This window comes from Aotus nancymaae, unplaced genomic scaffold (assembly GCF_030222135.1).
Source record: "Aotus nancymaae isolate 86718 unplaced genomic scaffold, 86718_ANA_hifiasm-v0.15.2.pri h1tg000036l, whole genome shotgun sequence".
Taxonomy (NCBI): Eukaryota; Metazoa; Chordata; class Mammalia; order Primates; family Aotidae; genus Aotus; species Aotus nancymaae.
In genome coordinates, this window is record NW_026988450.1 from 22,525,465 (window position 1) to 22,553,154 (window position 27,690).

The window sequence follows — 27,690 nt, forward strand, 5'->3', positions numbered from 1 at the left end:
CGCCAGCGCCCCGGCCGCACCCTGGACATCCAGGCGCTGTCCCTAGCTAAGCGCACAGCTCCGGCGCCGCGAGGCCGACCCCGGCTTCCCCGGCGGTGCCCTGCCGGCTCGCACAGCTCCGCCACCCCACCCCGCCGCCCACCTCGAGAGCCGCGAGTGCCGAGGAGGAGGAGGGGGAGGAGGAGGAGGAAGAGAAGGCGGCGGCCGCTCCAGCCTGCGGGTGCGCGGAGCGCGGGAGGAGGCGGAGCGGGAGGCTGGGGTGGCCGCAGCCGTGTGTGCGCGCCGGGCCGGCGAGCTGCGGGGCGGGGGAGCAGCGCCCCAGAGCGCCCCGCCTCGCCTCCCGCGCGCAGCCTCTGCCCTGCTCCGCCACAGACACACACCCACCAAGCACCCACCGCCCTCCGCCATTCGCCCCCGCGGCCGCCGCGGCTGCCGCGCCTCGGGCAGCCCCAGAGAGCGGCAACTCCCGGGCTGGCGCGACTCGCTTTCCGGCTCCTTCCGCGCGGCGAGCTCAGCCCCGCTCGATTTTTCCTCTTCAGTTCCAGCCCTCTCTCGTCTGGGTGGCGGTGGCGGCGGCAGGGGGATGGGGACCCCGCGTGGGGAAGAGGGTGAAGATCTACGAAGATTATTGTTCTTTTAAAGGATGCCTTAGCTTCCTCCCGCCGCCTCTCCTCTGAGCCTTCCTACTAGAGACCTCGAACCAGAGTCAGGGATGTAAAGACAGGGGGAAAGCACGCCAGGAGCTCCAGCCAGCCGGGAAGACCCTCCTCTTTGCGGAGGGGAGGGGGATTTCCAGCGACAGATCATTGGCGAAGGGGATCGTCGCGGGGAGAGGCTCCCCGGAGGGAGCGGGGAATCCCGCAGCCCTTTGTGGTGCCCGAGCCCGTGCCGCCTGCTGAGCGGGGTCTGTGGGAGCTAGGTAAGTGGCGGGGGCATTGCTGCCCCTCGAAGGGGTCTTCCTTTAAGAATGAATCGTCGCGGCAGTCTAGCCAGACTTGAGTTGCTAAAGGAATTGGAAACTGCCATATGGCGCCCAGTGGACTTAGACACAAAGCTGACTTAGCCCTGAGAGGGTTTTTAATGTAAGGCTCCTTCCTGGTGGGGAAGGCGCTCAAGTGTTAGCCCCTGAAAAGCTTCCCAGCAGCCTGACTGGGAAGGGATGGGGATGTTATTTCTAGGAGCCGAGCTCTCGTTGCCTTCCGTCCATTTGTTGGTAAATGCCACTCTCACATGCACACACTTGTGGGACTGGATTTAGGGAGTGTGATGTCTCTGATGTATGAACGATCCTCAGAACACAGAGATATTCATGCATTTTATTCTTCAAGCGGTGCGCGGTCTCCGTTCTGTAGCACGATTCCCGAGAGGGAGAACGGGTCTCTGAGAGAGCTTCATGGCTGTTTCCAACACACTCTGCTAGGGGACTTGGGAATACGTTTGCCCTGAATAGCACCAAAAGACATCTACCATTTGCCTTATCATTTGCTCCCGATGCTTAATGACCCTCTTCAAAATAGTATGCCTCCATCCATTTTCTCCAGTTATGAGCATTTATGTATATTCATTCATAAAAACTGTCAGTGTGCAATATGCACAAACATGCCATTTATGCAACATTTATGACTGCACATGTGTTTCAACAATAAGTAATAATACATACAAGATGAAAAAAATTTAGTATGCACGGATGTACACTGGGTTAATTCCACGGAGGTTGAACATTCCTTCTAATCAAGTTGTGCAGTAATGTCAAGATTTTAAGTATCATATCACATTTTCATTTTTGCATTGATTAATTTTTTTATTTTGTTGGGAATCTGATTTTTTTTAACCAAGGGAAAGGAAGAGTAAGCATTTTATTCTTACTGCTTTTTAAATGTATAGTATAGTGTGAGATAGAGGTTTCTTGGTTTATTTGCCAATAAACAGCAATAAAGAGAGATTTCAGTCAAAAATCTTGTCTTACCTGTCAGTGGTGAATAACTTACAGGAAAGATTTTGTAAAAGAGGGTAATATTCTAAAGTTATATATAAAGAAAATAAAGTTTTGCTCTATGTATTTTACTCTTTAGGGGCGTGTGTGTGTGTATGTGTGTGTAAATTAATATAAAGTTGTCCAAAACTTGTAGTACATGAATAAAACCCATAGACATCTAGACTAGAGAGTTCTTTGTTTTTCAATTAACTCAAACAGTTTAGTAATTTGGCATATTACACATGTGTATGTGCATTTAATTGCTGTTTGAGGGGGTGTTTTTTAATGTAAGGGCATGGATAAAGTGCTTATTTGCATGGTGGCATGGACTCTCTGAAAATACTGAAAGTCCAACGTAGAAATAACTTTCTTCCCCACTGAAGGAAAAGTATCCTCATCACCTAGAAGAGTTAATATGCTTCCACAAAGTAAATACCATAATCCATTCCCTCTTGCCTTCAGGTTTTGGCTAATCGTTTATCACAAATAGAATTCTGTCTAATGCACCCTTCTTCCTTTTCTGGCACTACTCAGACTTTTGGAGAAAGGAGTGAATTACTTAGCAGTTCTGTTTGCTTTCTTCCCCTTTAACCTTCACCTTCCCCTCTCCATGTTAGCATTCTCAAATCTCCCTCATACACAAACCCACACGTATCGACTCCAGAAAATCACTCTACTGCCTGCTACTTTGAGAGTTCTCATCTCACATCTTTCTTCTTTATTGCCTCTCTTTTCTTTTCTCCTATTTTTCCAAATAGAATCAATCCACGCATCAGTTGAAACTGTTTCGCATTTCACTGCTTTCCAAGTCCCACAGTTCAACTTTCCAAGCATATGTATTTACTGAATATTCAAATAGGGTTAGTAGAAATTATTACTTTATCCATTCCTTTCTGTTTGGGTTTTAAAACTTCATTACGCAATAGGGCAACTGCCTGCCTTAACTTTCAGTATGGTAATAAAAGTAAGATTGCTAGAATAACGAAATGGCAGGATATAGTTTCAATCACCTTTCTTGGCAACTTAAGAGTATATCTGTCCAGGTTTTTTGTATACCTGCCTGCATGTCTACAAATGTGCAAGTCTGCAGAGCATCTTTGTTAAATATTGAAAAAATATTCTTTCTCAATTGCGTATCTGGCATTCTTGCATGGTAAAGAGATCAGTATATGTGTATAACATGTTATGAAGGTAGACCCAAACCTAGGAAATCCGTAAGATATATTTCATTCTGCCCCAATGCATTTTTTTCTTTGTAAAGAACTAATTAGTTTCTTTGAAATTTGCTGTCTCTTAAAGACTAATTCTAAAGGAAGATTCTTAAAGTTAATAGGAAATCTCACACATATTTTAAGGAAAATATATAAGGGTAAGATATTCTACTTATTTCAAAAGGTAAACTTTTTTGATTTGTTTATATGCTTCAGGTTGATTTTATGTAAAATTGTGATTCCTATTATTTTCACAGAGGCTTCAGAGAAGTGGATGGTACAAAGGCATTATATGTGATTTCTTTTTAAATCCAGAGGTTTTTTGTTTTGTTTTTGCTAGAGTTTATGGCCTTGTTACTCCCCAAGTGATAGAATAAACTTTATAGAGCAGAGCAGCATTAGGTTTTTTAGTCACATTCTACAAGTATCTTTATAGTCTAGATCTGTAGCCCATTCTGTTTCATTGCTTAATTTCTCCTTGTGCCTCTCAAATATGTATTCTCACCAACTCTTTACTGCAAGTACGAGTTGTGAGCCAGAAGGTCATGTGTGTGAGACCAGGAATCCCTTGACCTGTGTAAGCCAAATGCTCTTGTATTATCTTGAAAAGTGCCTATTCCTATAGGTTGAATTTTAACTATCTTTCCTATCTGATTTAATGTCCCATAGCCACTCATTGACTCATTAATTAATTCATTTATTGCTTATTAAATATATAGAAGAAGAAGAGTGTTTGAATAGAATGTAACGAATGCAAAAGATATAGAAGATAAGCCCTGCCCTCAAGAATTTTTTAGGGTTAAAAAAAAACAAGAATCACAGTTATAGTTCAAAATGAAAGATCTCTTTTATACAGAAATACACTTAATAATTTTATACTTAGCAAATTAATTTAAACAAATCCATGAAGAGGATCATGAAAATTTTCACCAACTATGCATTTGGCAATTGTTAGAAAAAAATAACAATAATAGTAATAATAATTGAATTAAAATATTTAATTTTAAACAAATTAGAGTATTATAAATAATATTATTTATTTTATTGACATATGTAAAATAAAGTTATTGGTATTATTATTATTATAGCACCTACTTGAGGCAGATACTGTTTTAAGCATTTTGCAAATATTATTTTCATTCTCACAACCACCCTATGCGGTAGCTGTCAGAAATGCCCTTTATTATATAGATATGAAAACTAATGCTCAGAGACTTTTCTTAACTTGTCTAAAATCATATAGGAAGTAAATGGTAAAGTCAAGCTTGAACCTAGGTGCTCTGGCTTCACTTAACCACTATGATATTCAGAAGTGTTAAGAATGAGCCCAGGCAGAACAAGAAAAAATGCTTGCAGTTCCTAGATTATTTGGAACTATATCTTCTCACTCACTAAAGGATGCCCTGGTTATTATTATACTGAGAAAGTATGTATTTTGGCTTGAAAAAGGCCAAAAGTAAGACAAAACCCCCATGGTTTCAACATGAATTTGAAATAAGAAGGTAGTTTAGAGGCTGATTTTTATAATGTAGGTGTGATTTTTATCAGAATGTTAACATATTAGAAACTACTAGCTTTACAGGGACCACAGAAAATGAGGCTGGATGATTCAGATGATCTGATTGGTCAGTTTATTTTCATTTTCAGGTTTTTTAAAAAAAGTTTGTGAATTATTTTGAATATAGTATTACAAGTATGTTTAATGTAGTTATTTTTAGAATTATTTATTTATGTTTTTAAAAAATATTAGTTCTGAAATATAATTGTTTTACTCATGGTTCCATGTTTTTCTCTGTAAAACGTGAATATTGCAATGGAAATTAAAACATAATTATTTAAAAGATTTACATATTAGTATAGTGTCTAGAATGCATTTATTTTATTAAGTGCAGAATTACTATAATTAAATTATGGAAACATATATAGAGATTTTCGTCAAGAAAAGTTTATATATTTGAAGAAAAGTTTTTTTCTAAATAGCCCCTACTTCTGTTATGTGAACAATGTCATCCAGATTAAATTTGAAAGTTAAAATGATTAAATATTGCCGGCAGGAAGCCATAGAATCAAATATTTAGATATATCCTCATGATTGACATTTTAATTTTTCACATGAATATTAGGTCTTACAGGTTCAATCACGTTGTATAGCCAACCTTGAACCTACAATTGGCTTATTAGATAAAATTTCATTTTAAAAGTTTGGTTATTTTGGAACTTGTATACGTTTCCTTATAAAAATAGTACTTTAAGTGATGTTTAGATCCTCAGACCAATCCACCAAAGCCCTTTTAATAGCTAAATATACCTGAAATACAGCTGTTAGTACTAAAAAAAAAAAAAAAAAAAAAAAAAAAACCCAGCCATTATGTATAGCAATACTCCTGGGAAATCATTTGATTTTAAATAATGTTTATTGGCTTCCTCTGTGTGAAACTCATTTAAGATACAGAGGTAAATGCAGTACTGCCTAGGCCCACAAGGAGGAGAGAGAATGGAGAAGGTGTTTGTACACAAGTAACTGACATTAGGAAGAATGAAGGAAGCATTATAAAACTGACAGAGGCAAAGTGTTGAATATTTGATTCAGAGTTCTACCATGAGATCCAGGGACTGCATATCCCTTCGAGGTTCTCATTTGGTAGTTCATCCTAAAGGTATCTACTGACCTTCTCTGTGCCAAGTCCGACATAAATATGAATAAAACACCATACACTTACAGCCTACACTTGTAGACAAATAAATCACAACAAACTATTATAAATGCTATTGGTAGATTGGGATGGCAATTTACTGGAGTCACTGTATGACAGGAGAATCCCAACAGTAAGAACATACAGTTGCTTTGTGCTTCTAAATGTATTTAGAGCCATGACACTTTACTCAGTCAGATCCAGTACCCCCTTTTTATATATAATACTTTGTAATCGCCCCTTTATGTTCCTGAAATAATATTTATAGACAAAAAATCCTATCTATACATATAACATTTTAAAAAATCAATATAAATTCCCTATATATAATAGAGTAAATAAGAAGAAAGCAGCTTATGATAAAATAGGTTTATCAATATGTATGTGCTCAGATATAATCACACTAAAATATGTACTAAAATAGTCAGATGCTTGCTACTTAAAATGCATAGGTTTGGATAAGGAGATAAGTTCAGATAAGATCTGAAGATAAATTTGGATAAGAAGATAATATTCAATTGAATATTGTTGACACTTTTGTATATGTGGCATTTTAAAATAAGAGCAAAATAAATATATTCATTGAATGTGACAGCAGCAATTGCAAACATATGTGGGTGTACTGGATTAGTGAATCAGTTAACAGGAGCAGCATGATAGCTGGTGACATAACTTTCCAAAATGGTGAGCAAATCTTGATGATAGCACCCTCTATCATTCCTAGAAAATTCCTGTGTAAAAATATGCTATGAACAATAGGGCTAGTGTTTAGTCACAGATAACGGCAAGCTAGTTTTTCATTTACGTAGGTGTCTGGTAAGATGTGTAAAAGTTATGGAGGGAGCAATATTTCCTGCATTCTTGGGTCTTGCCCTTCAAACATTTCACAACTTTAGGAAACTCACTCCAAAGGATTCTATTCATCTCATTCATCAGCACGGATTATGACTATATTCTCCCATTGAAGAAAGCCAATCCAATTCTACTGTGTGAGTAGCTATTTTGAAAAAGCCAAGCTCTCTAAGTTTTTAGTATGAAAGTAAGTTTAGTGATTAACTAAATACAAAATAAATAGCAACAAAATGAAGTCATGTAGATTGCTAAACATTTAGAGACATCGTATTAGTGGGCACAATCTGATGATTTGATTATCACTGTGAAGAGTTTCATTTTCTACGTGGGATAGACAGACAAGACTTCACAGATAAAGTGACATCTAAGTTCATTTTTAAAAGATGAATAAGCATTCTCCAGGTGGAAAAGGAGGTGGATGGAGAACATTCTAGGCAGAAGGAACAGCGTTTACAAAGCAATGTCATAAAAAGGGCTTGGCTGGTGACTGAGGCTCAGCATTGGCAGTTGTAGGAAGTGATGGGAGACAAAGCTGAAGAAGATTGGAGATTAGATGTGAAAGGTGTTTAGTTATCCTACATCATTTGGATTTTTTCCAGGAAGACAGGTGGGGGAGGGGGCTAACTGCAACTGTTTAATAAGTGGCATAGTCGACTTTATTTTTGGTGACAATCTCTGAGCTAATGTGAAGAGGATTAACTTTAACAGGAGAAAAAATTGATACTTGGGAGACTAGTTAGGAGTCTTTCAAGGAATGCAGCTAAGATAACATCTAAGATTTGCCTTAAACAGGGATGGTGAAGAAGCCGGAGTGGGGGGTGTGTTTTGGATTCCTGATGGCAAACACTTGCAATCTAAGGGAGTCCAAGTTTTCCACCTCCCAATACAGGTCATAAGAGTAGGCATTAGCCTCCTTTTTTTCTTTTCAAGGGTGATTGCATTAGTTGAGGTAACTTGAACTTCTGTGATAAACTTCCACATTTCAGTGGTTAATAGAGTGGACATTTATTTTTTGCTTATATGAGAGTTCAATGTGTGTGTTCAGTGCAGTAATTTGGGGACCCAAATCTTGCTCTTGATACTAGAAACATGAAGTTCTCTGCATCCACCTGACATTGTGGAAGAGAATGAACATAGAGAAAGCACACCCAAGTAGTGACACACCTGGTGTCCATTCATAATCTGCTGGTGAGATAGTCACATTGTTCTGTATACAAAGAGGGCTGGAGTTTGCAACCTCTGGCTGGGAGGCCACTTTCCAGTCATATTTCTGTATGATGGAAAGGGAAGCACAGATTTTGCTAAACAGAAATTTCTGCTATGTTTTGCTCTCTGGCTATAGGTAGGAAAACCTCAACCCCAGAAGGCAACCTGAATCTCACCTAGCCACTCTATCCATCTCAAAGTCCAGGTTCTATGGCTGATGCTGAATGCCCACCACCATTTAGTCTGGATGTGGACCCTCATTGTGCAGAAACGTTTGTGCTAAAAGGCAAGTTATCAGCCTCCAATATACAGGCATACCTCATTTGTATGGTGCTTTGTTTTATGGTGCTTAACAGTTGCTGCAATTTTTACAAATTGGAGGTTTGTGGCAGCCCCACATCACGTGAGTCTGTCAGCATCATTTTTCTAACAGTGTGCTCACTCCATGTCTCTGTGTCACATTTTGGTAATTCACCCAATATCTCAAATGTTATTATTATATAAGTTATGGTGATCCATGATCAGTGATATTTGATGTTACAATTGTAATTGGGGCACCATGAGTTGTGCCTATATAAGATGGTAAACTTAATGGATAAATGTGTGGGTTCCGACTGCTCCACTGACTGGTTATTCCCACCATTCTCTCCCTCTCCTTGGGCCTCCCTATTCCCTGAGACACAACAATATTGAAAATAGGCCAATTAATAACCCTACAGTGACCTCTTAATGTTCAAGTGAAGAGAAGAATCACATGTCTGTCACTTTAAATCAATAGCTAGAAAGGATTAAGTTTAGTGAGGAAGGCATGTTGAAAGCCAAGACAGGCTGAGAGTTAGTCCTCTTGTTCCAGTTAGCCAAGCTGTGAATGCAAAGGAAAAGTTCTTGAAGGAAATTAAAAATGCTACTCCAATGAGCTCATGAATGATAATAACAGAAAAAGAGTCCGATTATTGATAATGGAGAACATTTTAGTGGTCTAGATAGATCAAATCAACCACAACATTCCCTTTTAAACTAAAGCCTAATCCAGAGCAAGACCCTAACTTTCTTCAATTCCATGAAGGCTGAGAGAGTTGAGGAAACCGCAGAAGAAAATTTTGAAGCTAGCAGAGGTTGGTTCATAGGTTTTAAATAAATAAACCGTCTCTATAATATAAAAGTGCAAGATGAAGAAACAAGTGTTAAATACAGAATCTGCAACAAGTTATCTGAAAGATTTAGCTAAGATCATTGATGAAGGTGGCTACACTGAACATGAGATTTTAAAAATTTCTTTAGAGACAGAGTCTTACCTTGTCACCCAGTCTAGAGGGCAGTGGCATGCTCACAGTTCACTGCAGCCTTGAACTCCTGGGCTCATGGGATCTACCCCCTTCAGTCTTCCAAGTACTTGGAACTCACGCATGCACCACAACACCTGGAAATTTTTTTTATTAAAAAATTTCTCTAGTTAAAAAAAGACAAGATCTCACTATGTTACCCACAACAGATTTTTAATGGAAATGAAACAGCCTTCTGTTGAAAGGTGATGCCACTTAGGCCTTGCAATAGCTAGAGAGAAGTCAATGCCTGGCTTCAAAGCTTCAAAGGACAGCTTACTTTCTTGGTAGGGGCTAATGTAGCTGGTGACCTTAATTTGAATTCATTGCTTATTTTCTATTCTGAAATCCTAGGGCCATTAAGAATGATGCTAAATTTACTCTGCCTGTGCTCTAGAAATGGAACAATGAAGCCTGAATGGCAATGTATTTGATTAGAGCATGGTTTGCTGATATTTTAAGCCCACCCTTAGAACCTACTGCTTAGAAAAAAAAAACATTCTTTTCAAAATATTACTGCTTTTTGACAATGTTTCACATCATCGAAGAGCTCTGATGGAGATGTACAAGAAAATTAATGTTTTCATGCCTGCTAACACAATATCCATTCTATAGCTCATGGATCAAGGAATAATTTTGACTTTCAAGCCCATTATTTCAGAAATATCTTTAATAAGGCTATACCTGCCATACATAGTAATTTCTCTGATAGATCTGAACAAAATTAATTGAAAACCTTCTGGAAAGGATTCACCATTCTAGAAGATGTTAAGAACATTTGTGATTGATGGGAGGAGGTCAAAAATATCAACATTAACAGCAATTTGGCAGAAATTGATTCTAACCCCCATGGATGACTTTGAAGGGTTTAAGACTTCAATGAAGAAAATAACCGCACATGTGGTGGAAAGAAGTAGAATTATAAGTGAAGTCAGAAGACATACATAAATTGTTGTGACCTCATAATCAAACCTGAGCAGAGAAGAAATTGCTTCTTATGGATGAGCAAAGACAGTGGTTTCTTGAGATGGAATCTACTCTCGGTTGAAGACACTGTGAACATTGTTGAAATCACAACTAAGGATCTGGAATGTTACACCAACTTAGTTGTTAAAACAGAACCAAGATTTGAGAGGATTGACTCAGATTTGAACAAAGGGCTAGTGTGGGTAAAATGCTATCAAATAGCATTACATGCTACTGAGAAATCTTTTGAGAAAGGAAGACACAACTATGGCAAACTTCATTATTGTCTTATTTTAAGAAATTACCACGGCCACTCAAATCATCAGCAGCCACCACTGAGATCTGTCAGCAGCCAAAAAGCATCAAGGCAAGACCCTCCATTAGCAAAAAGATTACAACTCCCCGAAGGCTCAGAGGATTGTTAGCATTTTTTCCCAATAAAGCTTTTTAATTAAGGCATGAACATTTTTATTAGAAATAATATAAAATACTACAGTATTTTATAAATATTACCTTTACATGCGTTAGGAGACCAAATATTTCTGTAACTTCCCTTATTAAGGTATTCACTTCATTGCAGTGGTCTGGAACTAAACCTGTAATATGTTGATATATGCCTGTATAATGATAGATGAAGTTTGGAATTATTGCATTTAGAATTTCCCTTTGGAAAAGTGAAGAATGGGAGACATAGACCAGTCATTGACTCATAACATGGAAGAAATCGTGATGGATATTGTTAAAGGCCACCCTGTCCTGGCAGTCCGGCACATTCCTTCTTTAGACCCTGGTTTACTATCTTGGAAGAAATTCTTTGTTCTTTGTTCTATGTAGACCTGCCACCTTATGGGAGGTTCTTCACTGTCCATTACTCTCCATGGCCACTTCCAAAATGGGTGTTGGGAAGTATACCCTTCCTGGAACTTATAGGGCCTTATCAGCCTGCTTCTTCTCAGTCTAAGCCTAGATGCCTAGAGGTGGTTTTGAAGTCATTGGGTTTTGTTTTTTTTTTAATTTTTTCTTAGGCCTGAATCTTAATTTCATTGACAATACAATTTTCTCAAAATTTTCGTAGGTTACTTATGTATTTGCTTTCTGTCAGTTACACTGCTAGCTACAGTGAAAGTTCTCTCCTATTCATAATTGTTGAACCTGTTTCATTCCTTTGTTCATGTCTTACCCACTCATGCCTTAAGTGGTTATGTTGGGGGTCATCTCAAAAATAGGCTTGAGTGGTTAGGTCACTTCATTAATGACGTATTTACTGCAAAGCTGAGTCACTTTGTTGAACTCAGAGGTTATAATGGGCTTCTGTTACTCAAACCCTTTTTCATTATTATTTCTCACCCTTATTGTCCCTAAAGCAGTGGGCTGTTGCAGCTTTATAAGGTCTTCTGTTTCAATCAATTGTTTTGTAATACTTTGCTACAGGCAGTGAGGAGCAACTGTCACCCAGTTACATTCTGGCTCTTTCCAGTCATTTTCTCTGAAGTTATAGGCCTGCCTTCTAAGTTAGTACAGTTGTGCCAGGGCATGACAGGGTCCAGGCATCTTGTCTTATATATTCCTTTCCTTGCTGATGGCCAATGCCACATAATTAGATTTTGGTAAAGGTAGCACTCCCACCCCCACAACCTCAAGGTATCAGTGTTAGGATAATGCTAGCTCATCCTGTAACAAACACCAGAATGTTAGTGATTTGGCATAACAAAAGTATATTTCTTACTTACATAACAATAAAATGAAGAGTGTGAGAGCATGGAAAAGTCACAACCAGTTCTTAAACATCTTGACTCAGGTTTGACAACAACACTTCTGCTTATAGTCTACTGATGAGAACTAGTCAGATAGCCCTCTAGATAACTAAATGCGGGGGCTGGTAGTAGGAGCTGTGAAATGTAATCTTTGGCTCAACAGGAAATTCTCAGTGAATTCTGTAAGGTGAACTATAAATTTAAACAGACAACTAGCCACCCCTGCCGTCATATTTCTTCAAAATAAATTAGGAGGGAAAGTGTTTGAATTGCATCCACTCACTAGTTAATCCATGCTGTGGCATATCCTTCACCTCACTCCTGTGTTCTCTTTGGCTTTCCTGGGACGTCTTCTTCTGGGACACATCTTTCTTTCTTTCTCTAAAGCATCAATCAGCATTATAGTGCTCTCATATATAAAAGGCTCTAGCTAAGTGCATTGGGATAAAGGATGGTAATTATAGCATAGACAAGAAACTAATTCTAATTAAATGTTAGATGTCACTGCTCCTAAATATGTATTTACCATTTCTCATCACAGGGTTTTTCTCACTGGTCCATATCTTACTGGGGCCCAGGCTCTAGCCATTTTCTGGATGCTTCACCAGCCACTTGCTAGGTCTCCTCTTCTTCTGGACACTTCTTCCCATCTCTTCATCCAGAATTTTCCCATTATCCTTTCTCAAGGTGACAATGGGTGATGCCAAAAGACAGAGGTAGTTCATTATGCTGAACTATTTAACTCTTGTTTACCTCTGACTTTCCCAAGGGCACTTGCCAGTAATAGCCAAGTAGCCCACTATGGGTGGGTTTTATTTGTTTGTTTGTTTGTCTGAAACGAGAAAGCAATTCTTTCCCTAGGAGGACTTATTGCTTCTTATACTCTAACTGGCTGGAAATTGTAGCCAGCTTTTTATAGGTGCACATTCAGCTAATATTTGTTAAACACTTTTCAGATGTAAAGTTCTCTGCTAGGACATGATGTTAGACAAACTTAGTCCTTACCCTTTCGAGGCTTATAGTCTGTCTGAAAACAAACATAGAACCCCCAGATCCCTGGCAGGGTTAATTGCATTGAGTTTGCCCCAGGTCCAAACAATTGATGATTCTTTGGGTTGTGGACTATTTTGAAGGGGATGAGGAGTAGTGGCATGCAGGCTATGGTGTGCTGAATTGGGGAAGTTGAGACATTATGCTGTCATTATTTCCCAGAGATAAATTCTGTGCCCTGCTTCTGGTCACCTCTTTATTTTTTTGCAGGCTCCAGGTCTTAAGCTATGTGGTTTTTCTGACACTCCCCACTCCTATTTTCTAATAGTTAGGAAAAGCCAGTCCTAAAAGGAGATCAGCTAGGTATGGGAACATGGCATCTAGAGAGAATAGACCAAATGACAGATGGCAGTACTGGTAGACAGGAAGTTAGATTTTCTTCCTAGGGAATGTCCTGGCCGAATATGTAAGCAATGTCTGGGAGCAGGTGATATTTGGAGATTCAGACAGGCAGGGCTGACAGAAACAGGCAGGAATAGAATGGTCCAGCCCCATAGGCTCAGAATGCTACCGCTGGAGAGGACACAGAGTTTAGGAAGTAGTCTCTTCTAAGTAGCTAGCAGGAGCCCACACAGTTAAGACATCTCCATTCTCAGGAAAACAGGGTGATGTTCACGTGATTAATGAAGGGATTGAGGCACAATGGCCAGGACCATTTCTTACGCCATCACCAAAGTACCAACCCCACTTTCCTGGAGTTCTACTACAGCTTACTAACTGGACTCTTAGCATCTTTTCTTGTCCTCTCAATTAATTTTACCCTTTGTTTTTTTTTTTTTTTTTTTTTTTTTTACAAAAAGCAAATCTGATTGTGTCACTCATTTACCTAAAACCTTTAAATGATTTCCCACTTTTCTTAGGATAAGGTTAGGTTGCCCTTCAACTTGCGGGCAACCATATTCCTTCTTCATTTCCCAGAGCATCACTAGTAGAAGGCTGTTGTACATGATGGACTCTGGTCAGTCTGGCCCCTGTCTGCCAGCATCATCTCAGGCACCACTCATTCCTTGTTTTCTGTTACAATTTCTGGCTTTATTTTAGTTTATTTGAAGTGCCCTGGCTTTCTTGCTAGAAGGCAGTCATGCATAGTTACTTGGGATGCTCCCTCTTCCCACTTTCACCTAATAAATTCTTACTCATGTATCTGAACTCAGGTCAAAAATTACTTGCTCAAAAAAGTCTTCTTGTCTCCCAGAGGAGGGGAGGTACTTCATCATGCTGTCTTCTAGCCACCCTGATTCTTTATGGCACTTGCCCCAATCTAATTTTAAAATATCAGGCATTTACTCATTTAATACCAGCTTTCTCACACTAATATCAGCATCCTTTGTGAGAATATAAACTCAATAAATGCAAGGACTGCCCCTTTAATGCACTGCTTTATCCACACCACCTCCCACAATTCCGTGCACATAGTAGATGCTTATTATTTGTTTGTTGAGTAAATGAGTAAAGGAATAGATGAAGCTGTGACCCAAGTCAAGTTCTAGGTCATAAAATGGAACTGGGAACCCAGTTCCCAAGAACTGCTGTTCAGGGTAGGGCAGGATAGGACTGGAGCAAGTCTGCCTGATGACAAAGTGCCAAGCCATGACCATGCAGTATTTACACTCATGAACTCTTTATATTTTTCTTGACAAGGACCAGGATGGTCCTAAAACCCAAGAGGGAGTAGAGTTTGTAAGTGGAGGCCCAGGGTCTGCCACTGCTGGGAATGGAAGTAGAGGTAGAAGGTGGTAGAAACACAGTGAAGGCAAAACATGGTGCTTCCAACAGAATTTTTTCTGTCATCCTTATTAAGAACAGTACTTATTTCTTATTTAAGAACTGAACTTAGCCTCGTAACTTCACAGGAAAGTTATCTAGACCAGTGCTTCCCAATAGAACTTGATGTGATGATGGAAATGTTCTCCATTTGTGCTCTCCAGTAGTCACTAGCCACAAGAGGTACTGAATACTTGAAATGTAACTTGAGAGACTGAGAAACTGAATTTTAAATTTATTTAATTTATGTTGAAATAGCCACACATGACTAGTGGCTATCATGCTAGATAGTATATAGGTCTAGACTATTATTAGCATGAACTACTTTAAGAAACTAAGTTTCAAAAGCAGTATGGTTTGAATTTTAGACATATTCATTTACAACCAGTCTTGGCCTCCAGTTTACCATATAAACATGTAAGCAATCTCTGGGGCCCAGTGCCAGTTTGACTTTGATGAGTATCTCCTAGGTACATCCTATTGAAGGGATTTGAATGAATTGTCTCTTGTTTCTGTTCACAGGAACTGTTCTTTATTGAGGGTGTTTCTATCTTTAGGTGGGCTGTATAAAATGTGAAGTATTATACACATGTAGAACACTTTCTCTGTAAGTATCTATGTTATATGACTGTCTCACCTCTAGTTTTTCCAGGCAGTACTTTTTTCGATTACCCTCCCTTCTCTCTTTCTCTCCTTCCTCTCTTCCTGTTTCCTTTTTAACATCTAACATGAACAGACGTAACACCATGTCCTTTAACAAGTTCCTTTTCTTTTGCATATCGATTTCTTTTCCTTTGTGCTTATTTCTAAAAGCTGTTTTATCAGTCCAGGTCCTTAACAACAACAACAAAATAAATAAAAAAAAAAAACATAGACCAAAAAACAGTTCAAATCATTAACAACACAACAAAATCTCAGAAATGATGAGAGCTCCCGGCTTGCCGCTTAATACATTTTTGGATATTGATTAGATGTAATAATTTCAATGTCAATCACATGAAGAATGTAAGGTAAGGCACTACTCTTGGTTCTTCCCAGTTTTCACCTAGATAACATTGTAGTTGCTTTTAATCCTTTGAAAGAGCCCATTTGTCTGACTCATGAATTCTTTGCCCTGTTTCCACAAGTAAAAAACTTTCCAATGAGGGAATAGCAGTATAGGAGTGTGGTGTTTAGAAGGCAAAAATCTGAAATTTGATAATAAAGTAACATTTTCAAAGAAAGGGTCTATCTTTACTCGTTTTTCCCTAGTCTGAATAGCTTAGAACAAATGTGTCTCAGGGCTTTCATGCTAAATGTTCCCAGTTCATAAAATCATGATTATTAATCAGGTTATCATTAAATATTAACTTACTTTTGAGATAAATGTCATTTTAAATTTGGAATCCTACTTTTTTTCTAAATCTAAGGAGAGCATTTTCATTAGGCTTTGTGGAAAGAGTGCACATAGAAAGCTTAGAAGCTATTAAGAAGCTACTTCTTAAACTTGGCTTCTGGTTTCATTCGAGCCCAGCCAAATAGTTTCCAGCATAATAAACAGGATTTGTAAATATCTATATGAAGTTAAAGTAGAATATTATAGTAATCATTTTTGTCATTATTTTAAATCTAGGGAGCTATTTTATTGCAGACATTTTATAATATTCAGAATACAGTTCTTGATGCATTGTAGATGCTCAATAAATATTTGTTGAATGAATTAACAAGTTAATAAAGCCTCAAAGAGTTTTAAAAATTACAAATGATGGCTAAGGCTATTGTGTCCATAAATCCATACTATATTGCACAAAGCTCCATGAATTAAAATATCTATGTCATTTGCTGGTACTTTATATTAGTTTCTCTTCTTTTACAGCAATATGTTTAAATCAGGGAGAGAGTTTCAACTAAGTGCTAGTTAAATAAATATTCAAGTCCATAATGTTATCTGGGCCTGCAGAACACATGCTAGAACGCAAAACCAAAAGTTTCTGTAATATTCTTTGCAGTGATCCTGTGGGTTTCTTGAGAGCAAAGGGCTACTTTACCCACTTTTGTATCCTCCATGCTCAATATATAGTGACAGTCAAGTAACATTGTTTTGGAAGGAGGAGACAGAAGAGAGAGGAATAATGGATCTAAATCAGTATTTCTTATTTATATTTTATGGTCTTTTTCCATTCTGACCATTATTGGAATAGTAGAAATTATAGTCTTATGTTGTAGCCAGTAATCATTAATAATAAGGTTCAACTCCCCAGTATTTATAGGTTTCACTGGGTATGAGATAGTCAGATTACTCTTGCTTCACATTTTTTCTCTTCCATTGTTTAAATTGTATATTCATTTTTGGTGCTCTGTGGTAGCAAAGTCTAATGGAAAGAACTAGGTTCAGAAGCAGGAGCTTTGGCTAGTGGCTCTGATGCTGAAAAAGCCCTTGGAAGATTGTTTAAATCCACCAATGTTGTTCACCCAGTTGGAGTGAACCCCTTCCAACTACTGTAAATTTTATATTTTCAACATTTAAAAAATTTTGGTAGGCATCTATTTTGACCATAAATCTTGAACACTAAGACTGTTAGCATTACTTCTGAAAGTCACATACTAAGACTTATGTTTGGTTTTAAAAATTCGGAGCTGCCAAAACAGTTGCCAATTCTATCATCTCTGTCCATAAGAGAGTTGTAACATAATAGTTGATTTTATACATGTCATTCAGGCCAAAGGGTAGACAAAATATTATAGGAATTATTTGTGGTTCACTCTTACCTTCAATATCATGCTACTAGGATTACTCAATATCGATCCTATATTTTCTTTATTTATTATGGGCATCCAGAATCCTTCAATTCAAGGAAAATTTCCAGTGTCTTATAAGGTCAAGAACATGGGCTTTGGATTAAGATAATGCTGGCTTGGAATCCTGGAAGCAGTACCTCCTGGTTGTGTTGTAAGCAAGAAGCTTACCTTTCCAAGCCTCAGTTTCTTTACCTGTAAATAAAAGATAATAATGGCCACCCCAACGTGGGATGAGAAATAATGAGAATTCTCACCATGGGAATTAACTGCAATAAGCACATTGGCCACATATGATAATCACTCAATATTTGGTAGGTGATGAACATGATAATCATTAACAAAATTCACAAAGCAAATGAGATAACTTTGGCTCTCCTTCAGATACAACTCTAAGGATATCCCTACCTTCTAGGAAATGTAAATTTTACTTATGGACTTTCTAATCTTAAGCTGAAATAAAATCCAAATTGTAAAACTGAATCCATCACAATAGCTTATTTTACACCGACATGTTCTTTTATTATAATCCTGACTACATGCAGCTTGCAAAGATGAAAAACAGTGCTTTAAATATCACCATCTCCAAATCCAGAAAAACTAGTTCTTTCTTTGAAGAAAAAAAAAAAATAACAATATTAAAGGAGAATTTTTTAAAAGGAAAACAGAATCCATAATTTTACAACCCTTAACCACACTACTCCTTTCAATAAGAATAATAGCCTTCGTTTATTTTTGAATATTTTCTCCCTTGGTCCAAAGTAACATTCTCTGTTATATACTGTTGTAACCATAATTATTATGATTTTTCCACACGGTTTATCTCATTATTTCAAGACTGCATCATCTGGTACAAGTCACGTGAACTCAGGGCTTCAGTTGGTCCATCTGTGGTCCCTAATTTTTACATTTTTATTTTAGAAAATGTTGATGGAAATCGATAAGTTCATATTCCTCACCAAATGCTTTGATATTTTCTTATCAAATTTTGCTAAATTATATTTCTAGCAGTAAATTTAACATCCTAAGATTCATAGATGCTAGTAGGTCATCTTGCCCATCTGTCTTACTTTTTTTTTTTTTTACACCATTAATTATTTATTATTATTGTAGCTTCCTCGTGTTTTACACAACAGAGACACATGGTAGATTGAGAGAGGGGGCAGGGGTGAGGGAAAGAATATTTATAAAGTGCCATACACAGATGGATGCTTAAAAAATGCTGTTTAGTGATCCTTGCTGATGACAAGGATGGATGAAAAATATTATTCCCAAGGGATGTGGAGATGGTGGTGTCTATAGTTCAGGGAACCACTTCCCTTTTCTATCTAATAATGAATAGAAATAATATCAATAATGAATAGAAAAAATCAACCATTCAGTTGATTGTGACAAAGTCCAAATTTTAAGTTAATTCCATAATATCAATTATTTGTTAGAAACTTGTTTTTCATGCCTGAATCTAGAACACAGTGTTTTGAATATGAGTAGCCAGAAAAAGAAAGAAAAGGGACTTCCAGTTGATGTTATGCTGAGTGTCCCAAGGTGAATTTTGGAAGTAGTTCTGCTTTGAGGCTGAAGGTATGGTATCTTAGTCCTTTGGGGCTATTACTACAGGATATCTTAGACTAGGTAACCTATAAACAGCAGAAATTTATTTCTCACAGTTCTGGAGGATGGGCAGTTTAAGCTCAAGGTGCTGACAGATTTAGTGTCTGGTGAGGGCCTCTTCCTTAGACATGGTGTCTTCTTGCTGTGTCAAGGACACAGGCAGCTCTCTGGGGCTTGTTCTGTAGACACTAATTCCATTCTTAAGGGCTCTGCTTTTATGACCTAATTGCCCCCAAAAGGTCCCACCTCTTAATACCATCAACTTGGGGAGCAAGATTTCAACATAGAAATTCTGATGGGATGCAAGCATTCAGACCAAAGCACATGGCCACCTGTGTATTGTGTTTAGAATACATCACATAAAACTCCCACCTTTCCTCTCACATGATTTTCCATCCCAAATACTGCCCAGCATGTATTTCCATTATTATAGGATTATTCCTTTGAGGCATCACTTGGAAATACATTCTATTATTTAGAAAGAGAAGAGATCATTATTGACAGGTATAGGCTTATATTTTGAAGAAAAAAAAATGGACTCACTAACTTTGATACTTTCTTTATTTTTTTATTGGTGGAAATTCCCTCACCAGACATGAATATCTTTCCTAGGGGTGAGTGACTGTAAGCTGAGAAATGGGAAATTCACTTGTATGACATTTTCAACTTAAGAAATATACCAAAGTCAACTTTTTCCTATTCCTCATCAGTCCCGTAGAAAATGTAGATGAATAGTATTCACACAGAAATCTCACAGAACCATAAAATCCCAGTGATAGGAGGCACTTGAGGGCGATCTTGTCAACCTCCACAGGCTAGGAGTTTCTCCTGTGCATACCTGACAAGTGATCACCTGGGCCCACATGAGCACTTCCTGGCGGTGGTCCTGGCAGTTTTTTGAGGTAGCACTGTCCATTTTTGGGCAACAATAATTACTAGAGAGTTTTATGTATGTATACGTGGTTCTCTACCTAGTTCCAGGAAATCCAGGTCTTATTTTTAACCCAGGCCTCGTTAAAGTTGGCAAATAAAGGTCACCAGAACTTCTAAATAAATTGGAAGTTATTCATAATATTAATAACTGGTATTATGTTAACCAAAATATCTGAGAAAACAAAGATGCTATCACTTTGAAATTTATTACTTATTCATTGTTTGGGGGGTAGTCCACAACATGCGTTAAGCATTCATATTAGGTGACACACTAGCTAGGTACAAAAGATGCAAATGTGAGTACAGAGATGTTTATCAATTTTAAGTAACATCTAGTAGGTGTTTCCAGTTTCAAGCTCACATGGCAACTTGTGCTTTGCTGTTGTTGCTTTTATTAGAATTGTAGTTAGTTGCTGGTATGTTTGTAGAATATCTGTCTACCTCCATGAGAATGTAAGCTGCACCATGTCAGAGACTAAAGTGCCTCCAGCAGCTTTAGAATTCATACATATTTGTTGTATAAGAAATGATTCTAGTTGAATAGTTATAATGACAAAAGCACTAAAATAGAGAAAACAAACTTCTAACCCACTGAAGCAGGAAATATTAATTCTTTCTAGAGACGGTACTTATTCTTGATCTTGAATAATGAGTAAGAGTTTATTAGATGGAAAATGCAGAAAAGAACATTTCATACGTGGAAGTCATATTGAATTTGAGGAATGGCAAGTAACCCACGGTAGCAGGAATGAGAGAAAACTGACTTTTAAATAAATAAGGAAGGAAATATTAAATCTGATTATTTACTTTTTTATTCAACTAATATTTATTGCATGTTATTTGGGACACAATGATGAATAAGATCAGATGTGATCCCTGCCCTCCAGGAACTTAGAATCTAGTGAAAAAGATGGATATTCATGAAATAATCAAAGTAGTCAACCCAACAAATATAAAATTGATGTTGTGACAGATGCTACTACAGGTGAAAGGTACCTGGTTCTATAAGTTCTTACAATAAGAGGATTATTTTATGGTCAAGGAGGTCAGGGGGCAATAAGATGTGATCCTTGAGTTAGTATCTGAAGGTGAAAAGGGACAAGAAAAGATGTACAAATTCCCTGTGGCAGAGGGAGAATAGCACATTAAAGAAATGAAAGAAGGATTTAGAACAGAGAGGGGGTGAGACAGGCAGCAAGGGACATATAGAAGCACCTCTGTGCTGGAAGATAGACCTTACAGTCTTTCTATAGTGTCACGTCTTAATCCTGAGAGCCAGGAACCATGGGAGCGTCTTCTACAAGAGATAGCCCTGACCTGCTGGTGTTTGGGCTGTAGTATTCAGAACTGACTGGAGAGATCCAGGGCAGAAGGAGGTAGTTATTTTTAAAACCAGTGTTAAGGAAGCAGAGGTAAGGAAAGAGCAGTTCTGGGAAGTGCACCTCTCTTTGCAAGAACACAATTAAAGTTGCCTGACTGTGGCCATCACCCTTTACTGAAACAAACAATATGTAGGAGATGACTCATCTCAACTTGGTGTAGTTTGGATTAGTATTTTTGACATGGGAGTAGATTAAGAAATAAAAGCTTTTTAAAACTCTGACCAGGAGGTGAAAAGCAAAGAATAATGAAGTGGGATTTAATGGAAAGAGACTTGTATAGACAACTAGAGATCTGAGTTCTAGTTCAAGTTCAGCAACTATCAGATGAGGTCAGCCAAATCATGCAACCCCATTGTATCTCAGTTTTAAAAGATGTAAATAAAGAAATTGGACCAGATCATATCTAAGCTCCTTTATGCCACATTCTGTGATTCTAGTCTCAAAACATGGAAGTATATAAAGCATGGTTGTAATACTTAAGTCATAGAGACTTCTCTCCTCAGTATTTGAGCTTTTAATACAGTCACATCACCTATAATGTGTTTGATTATGGAGAAATAGAACAGAATTGTAATTTAAAGTGTATTTTTGCTATGAAACAAAGCTCAACTGAGAAATAGTCCTTGTACAAGAATCTTACTACCCAACGTCGCAGACCATATTATGACATGATCTAAAAGTTAATTTTTACTGGAAGAGATCTAACAACTTGTTCAAATCCTATCCAAATTTCATGAACATTTCCATATTTGGTTTCATAGAGGCTAAATCTATCTTATGCCAAACATCCAAATGGAATATAAAACGTATGTCATTCACCCAAATAGTAAATTGTATCATTCACATGGAATACCAAGTAGTGACTGAAGTTCGTGATTTATTTTTCAGGATATTACAGGGTGACCCATTGTTTCCCATTTCTTTGTGTACCAATAGATTCTCTGTTGGTTGCCTTCTTTATTTTTTTCATCACCTTTCATCTTTATCCCCTTCACTACACTGTGAGTCTGGGAAGACTTGCAAAAGGAAAGATTTAGAAGGACACATCTTGAGTGCCAATGTGAAGGGCACTTTTACCATCATAATAAAAACCCACTAGCTGAATAGCTGAATGCGGATATAAAAGTTTGAGCCCTTTTCTATATGTGTTTTAAAGCAGACTAAAAATTTCCAGCCATTACTATACCTTGTAGTCTATAAAAGGTCCATGATGCTTTACAACTTAATATTATATTTTTTAGAATAAAGAAGGGTTTTTTTTCCTGGTCAGCTATGTTTTATAAAAGGCTGTTTTTCTAAAGACAAATCTGGTGTTTTATTCTATAATTTTAGTGAACATGTGTATCTAGGGCCCAATTCTTTAAATAATTATCCTGATGAAGAAAAATTATATTATGGGTCTAAATAGTTTATTTATAAATTTGGAGACAGCTATAATATTGAAAGATGCTCATATTACATATCCTATTTATTACTTGTCTTGTCCCCTTCTTATTGCAACACAATGCTTCCTTTGACCACTGGAAGCAAAGCTTTTAGGATTTCATCTGAGTGTATCTAAAAAAAGCATCGGTTATATCAAGGATAAAAGTTTAAAATTTTTTTTAGACTAAGGAGTATATAGTTGTGCTATAGTTGAGGAACAAATTGATATTAGCAGCCTTTGGTTGCAGAAAAGAAATGCCACCTTCCACTTTCTGAGGACAAGAACAGCATTTCAGTTATTCCTAAAACTTGATATATTAAAAAGCAATAAACAGTATGAAATTTATTAAATATTTCCAATCAGGTTCTAAAATAATGCAGGTTTCAGGTTTGTTGAATTTCTTAGAATAGCTGCAAATTTCCAGTACCTTACTTAAAAATATATATATTTGATATGTTTTTAACTTGTTATAATGTTATTGGTTTTCATTAGTAAATTTTGGAGGTGCTTTTAAAAATTGCAGCCAGTAATGGAATTAAAAAATTTACATTGATTTAATCTTCATCTAACAGCTACGATGCCATTCTCTCCAGATAGCTACTGCAAATCATATTGTGGTTCTCTGAAACAAACATAGTTTCTACAGAAACTTACTACTTAATGCTGTACATGAAAATGTAAGAAAATGCCTTAGAGCTATATATGGAGTGATACAGACTTAAAGGTCTCAGAGCTGTTTGTTTGCAGTGCCTGCTCAGCATGTACTAGCAACACAAAAATGAAATGTTAAACATCATTTACATCTTTAGAAAGGTTTGCTTTTTATCTTCACAGGATCGCACATGTGACTTACCCTGCCTGGCTCCATGAAGGAAGTGTCAAGTGTGTGACATAATGCTAGTATTTTTGAGACTACAGTAAACCCCACCTCCCCTCCAAACCTAGAGCCTCACGCTGTAATTAGGATGCCATGATGAGAAAGTTGTGTTTTGTCAGGTTTGGCCCTGAGCGGGTGGCAGCATAATGCCATGCTGGTGTTAGAAGCAGGGCGCAGCTGTGCAAATCTCAAATGTTTGTTGTTGTTTATTGTTTACAGACGACTTTTTTTTTTCTCTAGCAGACTAATGAAGGGATGTCGAGTGTATTTGCATTGGCCAACGGATTTGTAGCTAGCTTAACTTTCAATTGATTGAATGAGGTGAAATAAATCAACAAACTGCCCAAAGAAAATATTCACTGAGATTTTGCCCTTGACGTAAAAACATATGTTCTGAGGTCTCAGAAAAGAGTGTCTTGTGTTTATACTGACAATTTATGTTTTTACATTATTCACAGTTGCATAATACCTACACAATTTAAGCATTGAATTATTGCATTTTATATTATACTTATATGCAGAATTGAAGTACATGATTAATTTTATGGGGTAAAAAAATCATTATGATAGACATAAATTCACTTATGAAACTATATGTGAGAAAAGGTTAGGTCATATCTACTTTAATTACTGAAATTAAAAACGTAAATTTTGTGAACACTGTAGGGTAGTAAAACACAATACCCTTACCCACAGGGACCTGGCAGATTCATTGCTAGAAGTAAAATTAATATGGCAGAAAAGAACATAAACTTAAAATGAAAAGTTAAAGGATAGAAAATCAACTAAACACTGAATAAAATAAATGAAACTTTCATGATGTTCTGAAGGTAGTTGTTTCAAGCCATGATAAATATTAAAGTAAAGGGTTCTTGAAATGAAATATGAAAACCACCTTCCTCAAGAAACTAGACACGGAAAATGTTTCATTGACTGTGAGGCAGCATGAGAAGTTTATTTCTGTCCAAAGTAAGGATGGTGATTGGAGGGCATGGGGACATAAAAGCAGCAGAATCACAGTGAAAGGAAAAAAATTAATCAAGTGTCATAGGAAATCAAAGAATTTTAGGCATGGACATGCCACCACTTAATGGGTAAGGAAATTAAAGTTAATTAGCAATTGAGGGGGATATGGAACTGAGGTGTCCTGAGCCTCAGACAGAGCCCCTTTTATGATTCCATATGACCTCCAACTCTGTTTAGATGTCTCCTGGAAGGAGACAAGGTATTCTCTAGCTCAGGAGGCCTTTATGTTAAAATAGGCTACAGAAAACTTAGTGAAGTACATACAAGTCTGAAAAAATAGAGTTTGGTTTTGTGCTTGTTTAAGAGGCTGTGAGGATGGAATGATCTAGGGATCAGGACAGGAAGGGAGGGAAAAAAATAGGAAGAAAGGTAGGTAGCATGTGACATAACAGACATGGGGGAAAGTAAGAGAGAAACCCACAGAAGAAGAGATAGAAGGGAGAATGGCAAGCAGGCAGGCAGAAAGGTTCAGTGAGTTTCAAAGCCACTGTTGATCAGGGCTTATGCTCTACAGCTTCCATTTATTATAGGCTTATTCTGAAGGCTTGATTAACTTTTGGAACACTATTCACAGCTCTTCAACTGCTCAGGAACTTACGCCTTTGAGCCTGCACTCTTTATCAGGTAACAAGCAGAACATTCCGCTCAGGGAAAATAAAAAATCTTTTAACCACAGTAACAATAATAAGAGCAGATCATCTTTAAGTCTTAAGAAAGTTAAATCAACAGGCCCATTTCCTCACTTTTAGTTTCTCTAACCCTGCTATGAAGAAAGGGCATTGAATTTCAGTTTGTCTTTTATTGCGGAACTTGTAATCAACACTGGATTTCTTATAATAGAAAGTTCTTAATCAGTGAAGGAGATATTTTGAAATTTAAGTCTTATGACCTGACCTCTCTTCACTTGAGACACACACCCTACAAAAAGGAAAATCCACTATACACAATGCACATGAAATTGTTTAAGACAAATAGGGACCTACAGGTGACTATGATATAGCATTTTCTTTTTTAATAACTTCTTCAAAATGGCAAGTCACACCATGCCCTTCACCACAAACAAATGGGATAGTTGTGTCATTCTGGAGTTAGCTCTCTTCCTGGAAAACCTCTTATCTGATATTATAATCAGTTCAAAAATGATTTATCTTCTTCACATTAGTATAAGACACAGTGTTCAAAATGAACACCATGTTTATTTTATTTTTATTTCTATTCAAATTCAAAATGCATCGGTTCACACTTTGTTATTTATGTGGACAATTTGATGATTGATTGTGGAGATGTCAGTGTACCTGCAACTAAGTTAATGGAGACTCCACTTTCAGATTAATCACTGGAATTGCCCCATCTCTAATACTGTCAGCTGTTTTGGCCTGATCCTGATAGTATTGCTCAATTTTTAAAATATGTATAGTTCATTGTCACTTGAATATAAAATTTGAACATGAACATCAGTGGCACCAAAGACAGATGTTATGAGGTGCCTGTTATGCATGGGTTCAGTGCTCAGTCAAGGAAAGTTGAATTCACAATCCCAGGCCTTTATAATTCAATGGGAAGACAACATATATGTAAATAAAAAATTTAAAAGCTAAAATTTATTTAATAGACACTAATATAGCTTTTAATCTTAGTTTTCTTTCAGTGCTTAGAAACAAAAGTTTAGGGAGAAATATGAATATTCTTAATCTATTCAGATATACCTCCATGTAGTGAGCATTTCACGTAAATGATCTCATCTAATCATCGTAATACTGTCCATGAAATAGATACTATTATCTTTATTTTGTAGATTAGGAAAGTCAAGCCCAGAGAATTTAAGTTGCTTTCTAAATCATTATAGATCTTCTTATTTTTGTAAAAATAAGCATTTTTGTCATGTATGATGAAAATGTGTATATATATGCTTAAAATATTCATGTAACTCTGTAGTTGAAAAAACTCCTGATGCAAGTATATTTTATGGCCACATTTGAAATACTTCTTATATAGTCTACATTTTTCATTACCTTGACTTATGTTCAATCAAGAGGATCTTTGGCCTCCAGATGGAGAAATAAATTTAACTTGCAGGATGGAGAAGCCAGAGGCATGCAGAAATTGGTGTGTATCTTAAAAGAGAGTTCTAATTATATAGACCTCTTAAATCTAATAGTTTTTCCCTTTAGTATAAGCCGTTGACTGTGTGAAACATGATGCTTTACATTAAAGATGATGTCTTGGATGAATTGCTTGAAGCTCCATGATTTTCTGCAAAAACATTAGAGGGGAAGATAACTAAGAAGATGCCTGCTGCTGCAGATCAGAATAATAGATCAATAAGAGGGACTATAAGAGCAGTAATGCATTAAAGAATTAGTACACAGGAGAAAAGAGTTGTGAAGCAGAAGAATACATACATACAAACACATACACACACATTCTGATGTATATTATATACACATAACATAAATATAGACCCATTTTTAGTAAGTGATCCCAGTAACTCCATTTATGCATTTTCTGGTCATATACGTTACTTTGGTCAGCTCTCTTATGGAAAATAAACAATTGATTAACTGTTTAATATTTATTAAACTCCTACATTGTATAAGCACTGTGCTTGGTGATAGGAACATAATAATAGAGAAGATGGCCTTTGTCCTCAAGAGCTCCCAGCATACTATGGGAAAGGTATATTGCAACGGTATGGTGAAAGTTTCATGATCCCAGAGTGGAAATATTATGGAGAGTTCTCTGAAGTAGGTGAGGTTTGAGTTGACTCTTGTAGAGCAAGTACTAGTTAATCAAAAGGAAACAAGAAAGGTGAAGGTCTTTCTAGAACACAGTATGGAAAGGCTAGGAGCTTGAAAGGGAATGTTGTG

At 37.2% G+C, this 27,690-nt stretch overlaps 1 protein-coding gene across 1 annotated transcript in view; it reads left to right on the forward strand.

The window, feature by feature from the left end:
• The first annotated feature begins 265 nt into the window (after positions 1-265).
• KCNB2 (potassium voltage-gated channel subfamily B member 2) overlaps positions 266-27,690 on the forward strand; it is a 400,644-nt gene continuing 373,219 nt past the window's right edge. Inside the window, exon 1 of the mRNA XM_012463771.2 lies at positions 266-919. The gene's annotated coding sequence lies outside the window, so the exon portion shown is untranslated. The remainder of the gene's footprint in view (positions 920-27,690) is intronic.